The sequence below is a fragment of the Lissotriton vulgaris genome, chromosome 12 (assembly GCF_964263255.1).
Source record: "Lissotriton vulgaris chromosome 12, aLisVul1.2, whole genome shotgun sequence".
In the NCBI taxonomy this organism is placed as follows: Eukaryota; Metazoa; Chordata; class Amphibia; order Caudata; family Salamandridae; genus Lissotriton; species Lissotriton vulgaris.
The window spans coordinates 446874031-446890231 of record NC_141700.1 but is presented as its reverse complement, the minus strand read 5'-3'; the positions used below and the strand labels follow the sequence as shown (position 1 = coordinate 446890231).

The 16201-nt window shown below is 29.9% G+C and overlaps 8 non-coding genes across 8 annotated transcripts; all 8 read left to right on the top strand.

Annotated features, from left to right (window-relative positions):
• Positions 1–1633: 1633 nt before the first annotated feature.
• Positions 1634–1706, top strand: TRNAT-CGU (transfer RNA threonine (anticodon CGU)). The gene has a single exon. It is a non-coding gene; the product is annotated as a tRNA-Thr (tRNA).
• A 2988-nt stretch (positions 1707–4694) lies between these two features.
• Positions 4695–4767, top strand: TRNAT-CGU (transfer RNA threonine (anticodon CGU)). The gene has a single exon. It is a non-coding gene; the product is annotated as a tRNA-Thr (tRNA).
• Positions 4768–7748: 2981 nt separating this feature from the next.
• TRNAT-CGU (transfer RNA threonine (anticodon CGU)) lies at positions 7749–7821 on the top strand. The gene has a single exon. It is a non-coding gene; the product is annotated as a tRNA-Thr (tRNA).
• Positions 7822–9790: 1969 nt separating this feature from the next.
• Positions 9791–9863, top strand: TRNAT-CGU (transfer RNA threonine (anticodon CGU)). Its single transcript has one exon. It is a non-coding gene; the product is annotated as a tRNA-Thr (tRNA).
• Positions 9864–11827: 1964 nt separating this feature from the next.
• TRNAM-CAU (transfer RNA methionine (anticodon CAU)) lies at positions 11828–11900 on the top strand. The gene has a single exon. It is a non-coding gene; the product is annotated as a tRNA-Met (tRNA).
• Positions 11901–13863: 1963 nt separating this feature from the next.
• Positions 13864–13936, top strand: TRNAT-CGU (transfer RNA threonine (anticodon CGU)). The gene has a single exon. It is a non-coding gene; the product is annotated as a tRNA-Thr (tRNA).
• A 435-nt stretch (positions 13937–14371) lies between these two features.
• Positions 14372–14445, top strand: TRNAT-AGU (transfer RNA threonine (anticodon AGU)). Its single transcript has one exon. It is a non-coding gene; the product is annotated as a tRNA-Thr (tRNA).
• Positions 14446–15901: 1456 nt separating this feature from the next.
• Positions 15902–15974, top strand: TRNAT-CGU (transfer RNA threonine (anticodon CGU)). The gene has a single exon. It is a non-coding gene; the product is annotated as a tRNA-Thr (tRNA).
• The last annotated feature ends 227 nt before the right edge of the window (positions 15975–16201 follow it).

Genomic DNA, 16201 nt, shown 5'->3' with positions numbered 1-16201 from the left:
TGTTTGAGTAGAGAAGTGTGTGAACTTAGAAAAGAATATGAAAGTGAAAAAGCAATATTCTCTTGAACACCATAAAGAATATTTTTCAAAATTAAGAATCAAGTGGGTGCTGTGGCTTAGCTCGTTAAAGCACCTGTCTAGTAAACAGGAGATCCTGAGTTCAACTCTCAGCAGTGCCTTGCTTTTCTCATTTTTATATGACAAATCATTTTCATTAGGTCTTATTCCGATACAATTCAAATATAAAAGTCTGATTCATCTTACTGTTGAACAGATCATCTTAAACCTTATAAAAAGCCAAGAATTTTCAAGATTATAGAATGAATACAGTTATTGCAAAATGAAAAAATACATATCTATGAGAAAGAAGTAGATGAAATTTCTACCTAGATTTGAGCAATATTAATACCTTCATGAAAAAAATTGTAGAGAATTCAAGAAATGAAATTGGGTTTTATAAGAGTACCTGGTTATTAAAACATATTAATCCTTGCGTAGTGATTGAGTACCTTTTCGTGTTTAAGATTACAATACATATAAAGAAGAATTTATAGCAGAAAACACATTTTCATCATCAACAATAAATTATTTATGCATTTTTTACTATTAACGTTGGTGCTGTGGCTTAGTGTTTAAAACGCCTGTCTCGTAAACAGGAAATCCTGAGTTCAAATCTCAGCAGCACCTAACTGTTTTCTCCATGCTTTCCGAATAATTTTCATCAAACACATGTTGAATACAATTTAAGAATAAACATCTGGTTCTATGAACTTTAGAATAAGTTATCTTAAAAATAAAATAAAATGATTGGTATTGTGAAGATTTTTGTAGGAATGCATTGACTGAAATAGGGAAAAGAAAATGACAAAGAACAAGATAGAGGTGAATGATCACTCTATTGTTGAATTCAACTAATCCATTCTTCAGCAAGGTATAGTTTAAAATGATAAGAATAGGGTAAACTTCAAATTAGAGAGGTGTTTTTGAATAAATGAAGAGTCTTCATTCATCTTAAGTGTTTGAGTAGAGAAGTGTGTGAACTTAGAAAAGAATATGAAAGTGAAAAAGCAATCTTCTCTTGAACACCATAAAGAAAAGTGTTTCAAAGCTAAGAAACAAATGGGTGCTGTGGCTTAGCTGCTTGAAGTGCCTGCCTAGTAAACGGGAGATCCTGAGTTCAACTCTTAGCAGCGCCTTGCTTTTCTCATTGTTATATAACACATCATTTTCATTAGGTCTTATTCCGATACAATTTAATTATAAAAGTCTGATTCATCTTACTGCTAAAAAGATCATCTTAAACCTTATAAAAACCCAAGTATTTTCAAGATTATAGAATGAATACTGTTATTGCAAAATGAAAAAAACTACATATCTATGAGAAAGACGTAGATGAAATTTCTACCTAGATTTGAGCAATATTAATACCTTCATGAATAAAATTGTAAAGAATTCAAGAAATGAAATTCGGTTTTATAAGAGTACCTGCTTATTAAAACATATTAATCCTTGCGTAGTGATTGAGTATCTTTTCGTGTTTAAGATTACAATACATATAAACAAGAATTTATAGCAGAAAACACATTTTCATCATCAACAATAAATTATTTATGCATTTTCTACTATTAACGTTGGTGCTGTGGCTTAGTGGTTAAAGCGCCTGTCTCGTAAACAGGAAATCCTGAGTTCAAATCTCAGCAGCACCTAACTGTTTTCTCCATGCTTTCCGAATAATTTTCATCAAACACATGTTGAATACAATTTAAGAATAAACATCTGGTTCTATGAACTTTAGAATAAGTTATCTTAACAATTAAATAAAATGATTGGTATTGTGAAGATTTTTGTAGGAATGCATTGACTGAAATAGGGAAAAGAAAATGACAAAGAACAAGATAGAGGTGAATGATCACTCTATTGTTGAATTCAACTAATCCATTCTTTAGCAAGGTATATTTTAAAATGATATGAATAGGGTAAACTTCAAATTAGATAGGTGTTTTTGAATAAGTGAAGAGTCTTCATTCATCTTAAGTGTTTGAGTAGAGAAGTGTGTGAACTTAGAAAAGAATATGAAAGTGAAAAAGCAATATTCTCTTGAACACCATAAAGGAAAGTGTTTCAAAATTAAGAATCAAGTGGGTGTTGTGGCTTAGCTGGTTAAAGCGCCTGTCTAGTAAACAGGAGATCCTGAGTTAAACTCTCAGCAGTGCCTTGCTTTGCTCATTGTAATATAACAAATCATTTTCATTAGGTCTTATTCCAATACAATTAAAATATAAAAGTCTGATTCATCTTACTGTTGAACAGATCATCTTAAACCTTATAAAAACCCAAGTATTTTCAAGATTATAGAATGAATACTGTTATTGCAAAATGAAAAAAACTACATATCTATGAGAAAAACGTAGATGAAATTTCAACCTAGATTTGAGCAATATTAATACCTTCATGAATAAAATTGTAAAGAATTCAAGAAATGAAATTGAGTTTTATAAGAGTACCTGTTTATTAAAACATATTAATCCTTGCGTAGTGATTGAGTATCTTTTCGTGTTTAAGATTACAATACATATAAAGAAGAATTTATAGCAGAAAACACATTTTCATCATCAACAATAAATGATGTATGCATTTTTTTACTATTACTGTTGGTGCTGTGGCATAGTGGTTAAAGCTCTTGTCTCGTAAACAGGAAATCCTGAGTTCAAATCTCAGCAGCACCTAATTGTTTTCTCCATGCTATCCAAATAATTTTCATCAAACAAGTATTGAATACAATTTAAGAATAAACATCTGGTTCTATGAACTTTAGAATAAGTTATCTTAAAAATTAAAGAAAATGCTTGGTATTGTGAAGATTTTTGTAGGAATGCATTGACTGAAATAGGGAATAGAAAATGACAAAGAACAAGATAGAGGTGAATGATCACTCTATTGTTGAATTCAACTATCCCATTCTTTAGCAAGGTATATTTTAAAATGATATGAATAGGGTAAACTTCAAATTAGAGAGGTGTTTTTGAATAAGTGAAGAGTCTTCATTCATCTTAAGTGTTTGAGTAGAGAAGTGTGTGCACTTAGAAAAGAATATGAAAGTGAAAAAGCAATATTCTCTTCAACACCATAAAGAAAAGTGTTTCAAATTTAAGAATCAAGTGGGTGTTGTGGCTTAGCTGGCTAAAGTGCCTGTCTAGTAAACAGGAGATCCTGAGTTCAACTCTCAGCAGTATCTTGCTTTTCTCATTGTTATTTAACAAATCATTTTCATTAGGTCTTATTCCGATACAATTAAAATATTAAAAGTCTGATTCATCTTACTGTTGAACAGATCATCTTAAACCTTATAAAAACCCAAGTATTTTCAAGATCATAGAATGAATACTGTTATTGCAAAATTAAAAAAAACTACATATCTATGAGAAAGACGTAGATAAAATTTCTACCTAGATTTGAGCAATATTAATACCTTCATGAAACAAAATTGTAAAGAATTCAAGAAATGAAATTGGGTTTTATAAGAGTACCTGTTTATTAAAACATATTAATCCTTGCGTAGTGATTGAGTATCTTTTCGTGTTTAAGATTACAATACATATAAAGAAGAATTTATAGCAGAAAACACATTTTCATCATCAACAATAAATTATTTATGCATTTTTTACTATTAACGTTGGTGCTGTGGCTTAGTGTTTAAAACGCCTGTCTCGTAAACAGGAAATCCTGAGTTCAAATCTCAGCAGCACCTAACTGTTTTCTCCATGCTTTCCGAATAATTTTCATCAAACACATGTTGAATACAATTTAAGAATAAACATCTGGTTCTATGAACTTTAGAATAAGTTATCTTAAAAATAAAATAAAATGATTGGTATTGTGAAGATTTTTGTAGGAATGCATTGACTGAAATAGGGAAAAGAAAATGACAAAGAACAAGATAGAGGTGAATGATCACTCTATTGTTGAATTCAACTAATCCATTCTTCAGCAAGGTATATTTTAAAATGATATGAATAGGGTAAACTTCAAATTAGAGAGGTGTTTTTGAATAAGTGAAGAGTCTTCATTCAACTTAAGTGTTTGAGTAGAGAAGTGTGTGAACTTAGAAAAGAATATGAAAGTGAAAAATCAATATTCTCTTGAACACCATAAAGAACATTTTTCAAAATTAAGAATCAAGTGGGTGCTGTGGCTTAGCTCGTTAAAGCACCTGTCTAGTAAACAGGAGATCCTGAGTTCAACTCTCAGCAGTGTCTTGGTTTTCTCATTGTTATTTAACAAATCATTTTCATTTGGTCTTATTCCGATACAATTAAAATATAAAAGTCTGATTCATCTTACTGTTGAACAGATCATCTTAAACCTTATAAAAACCCAAGTATTTTCAAGATTATAGAATGATTACTGTTATTGCAAAATGAAAAAAATACATATCTATGAGAAAGACGTAGATGAAATTTCTACCTAGATTGGAGCAATAGTAATACCTTTATGAAAAAAAATTGTAAAGAATTCAAGAAATGAAATTGAGTTTTATAAGAGTACCTGTTTATTAAAACATATTAATCCTTGCGTAGTGATTGAGTATCTTTTCGTGTTTAAGATTACAATACATATAAAGAAGAATTTATAGCAGAAAACACATTTTCATCTTCAACAATAAATGATTTATGCATTTTTTCACTATTACCGTTGGTGCTGTGGCTTAGTGGTTAAAGCTCCTGTCTCGTAAACATGAAATCCTGAGTTCAAATCTCAGCAGCACCTAATTGTTTTCTCCATGCTTTCCAAATAATTTTCATCAAACAAGTGTTGAATACAATTTAAGAATAAACATCTGGTTCTATGAACTTTAGAATAAGTTATCTTAAAAATTAAATAAAATGCTTAGTATTGTGAAGATTTTTGTAGGAATGCATTGACTGAAATAGGGAAAAGAAAATGACAAAGAACAAGATAGAGGTGAATGATCACTCTATTTTTGAATTCAACTAATCCATTCTTCAGCAAGGTATATTTTAAAATGATATGAATAGGGTAAAATTCAAATTAGAGAGGTGTTTTTGAATAAGTGAAGAGTCTTCATTCATCTTAAGTGTTTGAGTAGAGAAGTGTGTGAACTTAGAAAAGAATATGAAACTGAAAAAGCAATATTCTCTTGAACACCATAAAGAAAATTTTTCAAAATTAAGAATCAAGTGGGTGCTGTGGCTTAGCTCGTTAAAGCACCTGTCTAGTAAACAGGAGATCCTGAGTTCAACTCTCAGCAGTGTCTTGCTTTTCTCATTGTTATTTAACAAATCATTTTCATTTGGTCTTATTCCGATACAATTAAAATATAAAAGTCTGATTCATCTTACTGTTGAACAGATCATCTTAAACCTTATAAAAACCCAAGTATTTTCAAGATTATAGAATGATTACTGTTTTTGCAAAATGAAAAAAATACATATCTATGAGAAAGACGTAGATGAAATTTCTACCTAGATTGGAGCAATAGTAATACCTTTATGAAAAAAAAATTGTAAAGAATTCAAGAAATGAAATTGAGTTTTATAAGAGTACCTGTTTATTAAAACATATTAATCCTTGCGTAGTGATTGACTATCTTTTCGTGTTTAAGATTACAATACATATAAAGAAGAATTTATAGCAGAAAAAACATTTTCATCATCAACAATAAATTATTGATGCATTTTTTACTATTAACGTTGGTGCTGTGGCTTAGTGGTTAAAACACCTGTCTCGTAAACAGGAAATCCTGAGTTCAAATCTCAGCAGCACCTAACTGTTTACTCCATGCTTTCCGAATAATTTTCATCAAACACATGTTGAATACAATTTAAGAATAAACATCTGGTTCTATGAACTTTAGAATAAGTTATCTTAAAAATTAAATAAAATGATTGGTATTGTGAAGATTTTTGTAGGAATGCATTGACTGAAATAGAGAAAAGAAAATGACAAAGAACAAGATAGAGGTGAATGATCACTCTATTGCTGAATTCAACTAATCCATTCTTCAGCAAGGTATATTTTAAAATGATATGAATAGGGTAAACTTCAAATTAGAGAGGTGTTTTTGAATAAGTGAAGAGTCTTCATTCATCTTAAGTGTTTGAGTAGAGAAGTGTGTGAACTTAGAAAAGAATATGAAAGTGAAAAAGCAATATTCTCTTGAACACCATAAAGAATATTTTTCAAAATTAAGAATCAAGTGGGTGCTGTGGCTTAGCTCGTTAAAGCACCTGTCTAGTAAACAGGAGATCCTGAGTTCAACTCTCAGCAGTGCCTTGCTTTTCTCATTTTTATATGACAAATCATTTTCATTAGGTCTTATTCCGATACAATTCAAATATAAAAGTCTGATTCATCTTACTGTTGAACAGATCATCTTAAACCTTATAAAAAGCCAAGAATTTTCAAGATTATAGAATGAATACAGTTATTGCAAAATGAAAAAATACATATCTATGAGAAAGAAGTAGATGAAATTTCTACCTAGATTTGAGCAATATTAATACCTTCATGAAAAAAATTGTAAAGAATTCAAGAAATGAAATTGGGTTTTATAAGAGTACCTGGTTATTAAAACATATTAATCCTTGCGTAGTGATTGAGTACCTTTTCGTGTTTAAGATTACAATACATATAAAGAAGAATTTATAGCAGAAAACACATTTTCATCATCAACAATAAATTATTTATGCATTTTTTACTATTAACGTTGGTGCTGTGGCTTAGTGTTTAAAACGCCTGTCTCGTAAACAGGAAATCCTGAGTTCAAATCTCAGCAGCACCTAACTGTTTTCTCCATGCTTTCCGAATAATTTTCATCAAACACATGTTGAATACAATTTAAGAATAAACATCTGGTTCTATGAACTTTAGAATAAGTTATCTTAAAAATAAAATAAAATGATTGGTATTGTGAAGATTTTTGTAGGAATGCATTGACTGAAATAGGGAAAAGAAAATGACAAAGAACAAGATAGAGGTGAATGATCACTCTATTGTTGAATTCAACTAATCCATTCTTCAGCAAGGTATAGTTTAAAATGATAAGAATAGGGTAAACTTCAAATTAGAGAGGTGTTTTTGAATAAATGAAGAGTCTTCATTCATCTTAAGTGTTTGAGTAGAGAAGTGTGTGAACTTAGAAAAGAATATGAAAGTGAAAAAGCAATCTTCTCTTGAACACCATAAAGAAAAGTGTTTCAAAGCTAAGAAACAAATGGGTGCTGTGGCTTAGCTGCTTGAAGTGCCTGCCTAGTAAACGGGAGATCCTGAGTTCAACTCTTAGCAGCGCCTTGCTTTTCTCATTGTTATATAACACATCATTTTCATTAGGTCTTATTCCGATACAATTTAATTATAAAAGTCTGATTCATCTTACTGCTAAAAAGATCATCTTAAACCTTATAAAAACCCAAGTATTTTCAAGATTATAGAATGAATACTGTTATTGCAAAATGAAAAAAACTACATATCTATGAGAAAGACGTAGATGAAATTTCTACCTAGATTTGAGCAATATTAATACCTTCATGAATAAAATTGTAAAGAATTCAAGAAATGAAATTCGGTTTTATAAGAGTACCTGCTTATTAAAACATATTAATCCTTGCGTAGTGATTGAGTATCTTTTCGTGTTTAAGATTACAATACATATAAACAAGAATTTATAGCAGAAAACACATTTTCATCATCAACAATAAATTATTTATGCATTTTCTACTATTAACGTTGGTGCTGTGGCTTAGTGGTTAAAGCGCCTGTCTCGTAAACAGGAAATCCTGAGTTCAAATCTCAGCAGCACCTAACTGTTTTCTCCATGCTTTCCGAATAATTTTCATCAAACACATGTTGAATACAATTTAAGAATAAACATCTGGTTCTATGAACTTTAGAATAAGTTATCTTAACAATTAAATAAAATGATTGGTATTGTGAAGATTTTTGTAGGAATGCATTGACTGAAATAGGGAAAAGAAAATGACAAAGAACAAGATAGAGGTGAATGATCACTCTATTGTTGAATTCAACTAATCCATTCTTTAGCAAGGTATATTTTAAAATGATATGAATAGGGTAAACTTCAAATTAGATAGGTGTTTTTGAATAAGTGAAGAGTCTTCATTCATCTTAAGTGTTTGAGTAGAGAAGTGTGTGAACTTAGAAAAGAATATGAAAGTGAAAAAGCAATATTCTCTTGAACACCATAAAGGAAAGTGTTTCAAAATTAAGAATCAAGTGGGTGCTGTGGCTTAGCTGGTTAAAGCGCCTGTCTAGTAAACAGGAGATCCTGAGTTAAACTCTCAGCAGTGCCTTGCTTTGCTCATTGTAATATAACAAATCATTTTCATTAGGTCTTATTCCAATACAATTAAAATATAAAAGTCTGATTCATCTTACTGTTGAACAGATCATCTTAAACCTTATAAAAACCCAAGTATTTTCAAGATTATAGAATGAATACTGTTATTGCAAAATGAAAAAAACTACATATCTATGAGAAAAACGTAGATGAAATTTCAACCTAGATTTGAGCAATATTAATACCTTCATGAATAAAATTGTAAAGAATTCAAGAAATGAAATTGAGTTTTATAAGAGTACCTGTTTATTAAAACATATTAATCCTTGCGTAGTGATTGAGTATCTTTTCGTGTTTAAGATTACAATACATATAAAGAAGAATTTATAGCAGAAAACACATTTTCATCATCAACAATAAATGATGTATGCATTTTTTTACTATTACTGTTGGTGCTGTGGCATAGTGGTTAAAGCTCTTGTCTCGTAAACAGGAAATCCTGAGTTCAAATCTCAGCAGCACCTAATTGTTTTCTCCATGCTATCCAAATAATTTTCATCAAACAAGTATTGAATACAATTTAAGAATAAACATCTGGTTCTATGAACTTTAGAATAAGTTATCTTAAAAATTAAAGAAAATGCTTGGTATTGTGAAGATTTTTGTAGGAATGCATTGACTGAAATAGGGAATAGAAAATGACAAAGAACAAGATAGAGGTGAATGATCACTCTATTGTTGAATTCAACTATCCCATTCTTTAGCAAGGTATATTTTAAAATGATATGAATAGGGTAAACTTCAAATTAGAGAGGTGTTTTTGAATAAGTGAAGAGTCTTCATTCATCTTAAGTGTTTGAGTAGAGAAGTGTGTGCACTTAGAAAAGAATATGAAAGTGAAAAAGCAATATTCTCTTCAACACCATAAAGAAAAGTGTTTCAAATGTAAGAATCAAGTGGGTGTTGTGGCTTAGCTGGCTAAAGTGCCTGTCTAGTAAACAGGAGATCCTGAGTTCAACTCTCAGCAGTATCTTGCTTTTCTCATTGTTATTTAACAAATCATTTTCATTAGGTCTTATTCCGATACAATTAAAATATTAAAAGTCTGATTCATCTTACTGTTGAACAGATCATCTTAAACCTTATAAAAACCCAAGTATTTTCAAGATCATAGAATGAATACTGTTATTGCAAAATTAAAAAAAACTACATATCTATGAGAAAGACGTAGATAAAATTTCTACCTAGATTTGAGCAATATTAATACCTTCATGAAACAAAATTGTAAAGAATTCAAGAAATGAAATTGGGTTTTATAAGAGTACCTGTTTATTAAAACATATTAATCCTTGCGTAGTGATTGAGTATCTTTTCGTGTTTAAGATTACAATACATATAAAGAAGAATTTATGGCAGAAAACACATTTTCATCATCAACAATAAATTATTTATGCATTTTTGACTATTAACGTTGGTGCTGTGGCTTAGTGGTTAAAGCGCCTGTCTCGTAAACAGGAAATCCTGAGTTCAAATCTCAGCAGCACCTAACTGTTTTCTCCATGCTTTCTGAATAATTTTCATCAAACAAGTGTTGAATACAATTTAAGAATAAACATCTGGTTCTATACACTTTAGAATACGTTATCTTAAAAATTAAATAAAATGATTGGTATTGTGAAGATTTTTGTAGGAATGCATTGACTGAAATAGGGAAAAGAAAATGAGAAAGAACAAGATAGAGGTGAATGATCACTCTATTGTTGAATTCAAGTAATCCATTCTTCAGCAAGGTATATTTTAAAATGATATGAATAGGGTAAACTTCAAATTAGAGAGGTGTTTTTGAATAAATGAAGAGTCTTCATTCATCTTAAGTGTTTGAGTAGAGAAGTGTGTGAACTTAGAAAAGAATATGAAAGTGAAAAAGCAATATTCTCTTGAACACCATGAAGAAAAGTGTTTCAAAATTAAGACTCAAGTGGGTGCTGTGGCTTAGCTGGTTAAAGCCCCTGTCTAGTTAACAGGACATCCTGAGTTCAACACTCAGCAGCGCCTTGCTTTTCTCTTTGTTATATAACAAATCATTTTCATTAGGTCTTATTCCGATACAATTAAAATATTAAAAGTCTGATTCATCTTACTGTTGAACAGATCATCTTAAACCTTATAAAAACCCAAGTATTTTCAAGATTATAGAATGAATACTGTTATTGCAAAATGAAAAAAACGACATATCTATGAGAAAGACGTAGATGAAATTTCTACCTAGATTTGAGCAATATTAATATCTTCATGCAAATAATTGTAAAGAATTCAAGAAATGAAATTAGGTTTTATAAGAGTACCTGTTTATTAAAACATATTAATCCTTGCATAGTGATTGAGTATCTTTTCCTGTTTAAGATTACAATACATATAAAGAAGAATTTATAGCAGAAAACACATTTTCATCATCAACAATAAATTAATTATGCATTTTTTACTATTAACGTTGGTGCTGTGGCTTGGTGGTTAAAGCGACTGTCTCGTAAACAGGAAATCCTGAGTTAAAATCTCAGCAGCACCTAACTGTTTTCTCCATGCTTTATGAATAATTTTCATCAAACAAGTGTTGAATACAATTTAAGAATAAACATCTGGTTCTATGAACTTTAGAATAAGTTATCTTAAATATTAAATAAAATGCTTGGTATTGTGAAGATTTTTGTAGGAATGCATTGACTGAAATAGGGAAAAGAAAATGACAAAGAACAAGATAGAGGTGAATGATCACTCTATTGTTGAATTCAACTAATCCATTCTTTAGCAAGGTATATTTTAAAATGATATGAATAGGGTAAACTTCAAATTAGAGAGGTGTTTTTGAATAAGTGAAGGGTCTTTATTTATCTTGTGTTTGAGTAGAGAAGTGTGTGAACTTAGAAAAGAATATGAAAGTGAAAAAGCAATATTCTCTTGAACACCATAAAGAAAATTGTTTCAAAATTAAGAATCAAGTTGGTGCTGTGGCTTAGCTCGTTAAAGCACCTGTCTAGTAAACAGGAGATCCTGAGTTCAACTCTCAGCAGTGTCTTGCTTTTCTCATTGTTATTTAACAAATCATTTTCATTTGTTCTTATTCCGATACAATTAAAATATAAAAGTCTGATTCATCTTACTGTTGAACAGATCATCTTAAACCTTATAAAAACCCAAGTATTTTCAAGATTATAGAATGATTACTGTTATTGCAAAATGAAAAAAATACATATCTATGAGAAAGACGTAGATGAAATTTCTACCTAGATTGGAGCAATAGTAATACCTTTATGAAAAAAAATTGTAAAGAATTCAAGAAATGAAATTGAGTTTTATAAGAGTACCTGTTTATTAAAACATATTAATCCTTGCGTAGTGATTGTGTATCTTTTCGTGTTTAAGATTACAACACATATAAAGAAGAATTTATAGCAGGAAACACATTTTCATCATCAACAATAAATTATTCATGCATTTTTTACTGTTAAAGTTGGCGCTGTGGCTTAGTGGTTAAAGCGCCTGTCTCATAAACAGGAAATCCTGAGTTCAAATCTCAGCAGCACCTAACTGTTTTCTCCATGCTTTCCGAATAATTTTCATCAAACAAGTGTTGAATACAATTTAAGAATAAACATCTGGTTCTATGAACTTTAGAATAAGTTATCTTAAAAATTAAATAAAATGCTTGGTATTGTGAAGATGTTTGTAGGAATGCATTGACTGAAATAGGGAAAAGAAAATGACAAAGAACAAGATAGAGGTGAATGATCACTCTATTGTTGAATTCAACTAATCCATTCTTTAGCAAGGTATATTTTAAAATGATATGAATAGGGTAAACTTCAAATTAGAGGGGTGTTTTTGAATAAGTGAAGAGTCTTCATTCATCTTGTGTTTGAGTAGAGAAGTGTGTGAACTTAGAAAAGAATATGAAAGTGAAAAAGCAATATTCTCTTGAACACCATAAAGAAAATTGTTTCAAAATTAAGAATCAAGTGGGTGCTGTGGCTTAGCTCGTTAAAGCACCTGTCTAGTAAACAGGAGATCCTGAGTTCAACTCTCAGCAGTGTCTTGCTTTTCTCATTGTTATTTAACAAATCATTTTCATTTGGTCTTATTCCGATACAATTAAAATATGAAAGTCTGATTCATCTTACTGTTGAACAGATCATCTTAAACCTTATAAAAACCCAAGTATTTTCAAGATTATAGAATGATTACTGTTATTGCAAAATGAAAAAAATACATATTTATGAGAAAGACGTAGATGAAATTTCTACCTAGATTGGAGCAATAGTAATACCTTTATGAAAAAAAATTGTAAAGAATTCAAGAAATGAAATTGAGCTTTATAAGAGTACCTGTTTATTAAAACATATTAATCCTTGCGTAGTGATTGACTATCTTTTTGTGTTTAAGATTACAATACATATAAAGAAGAATTTATAGCAGAAAACACATTTTCATCATCAACAATACATTATTTATGCATTTTTTACTATTAACGTTGGTGCTGTGGCTTAGTGGTTAAAACGCCTGTCTCGTAAACAGGAAATCCTGAGTTCAAATCTCAACAGCACCTAACTGTTTTCTCCATGCTTTCCGAATAATTTTCATCAAACACATGTTGAATACAATTTAAGAATAAACATCTGGTTCTATGAACTTTAGAATAAGTTATCTTAAAAATTAAATAAAATGATTGGTATTGTGAAGATTTTTGTAGGAATGCATTGACTGAAATAGAGAAAAGAAAATGACAAAGAACAAGATAGAGGTGAATGATCACTCTATTGTTGAATTCAACTAATCCATTCTTCAGCAAGGTATATTTTAAAATGATATGAATAGGGTAAAATTCAAATTAGAGAGGTGTTTTTGAATAAGTGAAGAGTCTTCATTCATCTTAAGTGTTTGAGTAGAGAAGTGTGTGAACTTAGAAAAGAATATGAAACTGAAAAAGCAATATTCTCTTTAACACCATAAAGAAAATTTTTCCAAATTAAGAATCAAGTGGGTGCTGTGGCTTAGCTCTTTAAAGCACCTGTCTAGTAACCAGGAGATCCTGAGTTCAACTCTCAGCAGTGTCTTGCTTTTCTCATTGTTATTTAACAAATCATTTTCATTTGGTCTTATTCCGATACAATTAAAATATAAAAGTCTGATTCATCTTACTGTTGAACAGATCATCTTAAACCTTATAAAAACCCAAGTATTTTCAAGATTATAGAATGATTACTGTTTTTGCAAAATGAAAAAAATACATATCTATGAGAAAGACGTAGATGAAATTTCTACCTAGATTGGAGCAATAGTAATACCTTTATGAAAAAAAAATTGTAAAGAATTCAAGAAATGAAATTGAGTTTTATAAGAGTACCTGTTTATTAAAACATATTAATCCTTGCGTAGTGATTGACTATCTTTTCGTGTCTAAGATTACAATACATATAAAGAAGAATTTACAGCAGAAAACACATTTTCATCATCAACAATAAATTATTGATGCATTTTTTACTATTAACGTTGGTGCTGTGGCTTAGTGGTTAAAACGCCTGTCTCGTAAACAGGAAATCCTGAGTTCAAATCTCAGCAGCACCTAACTGTTTTCTCCATGCTTTCCGAATAATTTTCATCAAACACATGTTGAATACAATTTAAGAATAAACATTTGGTTCTATGAACTTTAGAATAAGTTATCTTAAAAATTAAATAAAATGCTTGGTATTGTGAAGATTTTTGTAGGAATGCATTGACTGAAATAGGGAAAAGAAAATGACAAAGAACAAGATAGAGGTGAATGATCACTCTATTGTTGAATTCAACTAATCCATTCTTCAGCAAGGTATATTTTAAAATGATATGAATAGGGTCAACTTCAAATTAGAGAGGTGTTTTTGAATAAGTGAAGAGTCTTCATTCATCTTAAGTGTTTGAGTAGAGAAGTGTGTGAACTTAGAAAAGAATATGAAAGTGAAAAAGCAATATTGCCTTGAACACCATAAAGAAAAGTGTTTCAAAGCTAAGAATCAAGTGGGTGCTGTGGCTTAGCTGGTTAAAGTGCCTGTCTAGTAAACAGGAGATCCTGAGTTCAACTCTCAGCAGTATCTTGCTTTTCTCATTGATATTTAACAAATCATTTTCATTAGGTCTTATTCCGATACAATTAAAATATTAAAAGTCTGATTCATCTTACTGTTGAACAGATCATCTTAAACCTTATAAAAACCCAAGTATTTTCAAGATTATAGAATGAATACTGTTATTGCAAAATGAAAAAAACGACATATCTATGAGAAAGACGTAGATGAAATTTCTACCTAGATTTGAGCAATATTAATACCTTCATGAAAAAAAGTTGTAAAGAATTCAGGAAATGAAATTAGGTTTTATAAGAGTACCTGTTTATTAAAACATATTAATCCTTGCGTAGTGATTGAGTATCTTTTCCTGTTTAAGATTACAATACATATAAACAAGAATTTATAGCAGAAAACACATTTTCATCATCAACAATAAATTATTTATGCAATTTTTACTATTAACGTTGGTGCTGTGGCTTGGTGGTTAAAGCGACTGTCTCGTAAACAGGAAATCCTGAGTTAAAATCTCAGCAGCACCTAACTGTTTTCTCCATGCTTTCCGAATAATTTTCATCAAACAAGTGTTGAATACAATTTAAGAATAAACATCTGGTTCTATGAACTTTAGAATAAGTTATCTTAAAAATTAAATAAAATGCTTGGTATTGTGATGATTTTTGTAGGAATGCATTGACTGAAATAGGGAAAAGAAAATGACAAAGAACAAGATAGAGGTGAATGATCACCCTATTGTTGAATTCAACTAATCCATTCTTTAGCAAGGTATATTTTAAAATGATATGAATAGGGTAAACTTCAAATTAGAGAGGTGTTTTTGAATAAGTGAAGAATCTTCATTCATCTTGTGTTTGAGTAGAGAAGTGTGTGAACTTAGAAAAGAATATGAAAGTGAAAAAGCAATATTCTCTTGAACACCATAAAGAAAATTGTTTCAAAATTAAGAATCAAGTGGGTGCTGTGGCTTAGCTCGTTAAAGCACCTATCTAGTAAACAGGAGATCCTGAGTTCAACTCTCAGCAGTGTCTTGCTTTTCTCATTGTTATTTAACAAATCATTTTCATTTGGTCTTATTCCGATACAATTAAAATATGAAAGTCTGATTCATCTTACTGTTGAACAGATCATCTTAAACCTTATAAAAACCCAAGTATTTTCAAGATTATAGAATGATTACTGTTATTGCAAAATGAAAAAAATACATATCTATGAGAAAGACGTAGATGAAATTTCTACCTAGATTGGAGCAATAGTAATACCTTTATGAAAAAAAATTGTAAAGAATTCAAGAAATGAAATTCAGCTTTATAAGAGTACCTGTTTATTAAAACATATTAATCCTTGCGTAGTGATTGACTATCTTTTCGTGTTTAAGATTACAATACATATAAAGAAGAATTTATAGCAGAAAACACATTTTCATCATCAACAATAAATTATTTATGCATTTTTTACTATTAACGTTGGTGCTGTGGCTTAGTGGTTAAAACGCCTGTCTCGTAAACAGGAAATCCTGAGTTCAAATCTCAGCAGCACCTAACTGTTTTCTCCATGCTTTCCGAATAATTTTCATCAAACACATGTTGAATACAATTTAAGAATAAACATCTGGTTCTATGAACTTTAGAATAAGTTATCTTAAAAATTAAATAAAATGATTGGTATTGTGAAGATTTTTGTAGGAATGCATTGACTGAAATAGAGAAAAGAAAATGACAAAGAACAAGATAGAGGTGAATGATCACTCTATTGTTGAATTCAACTA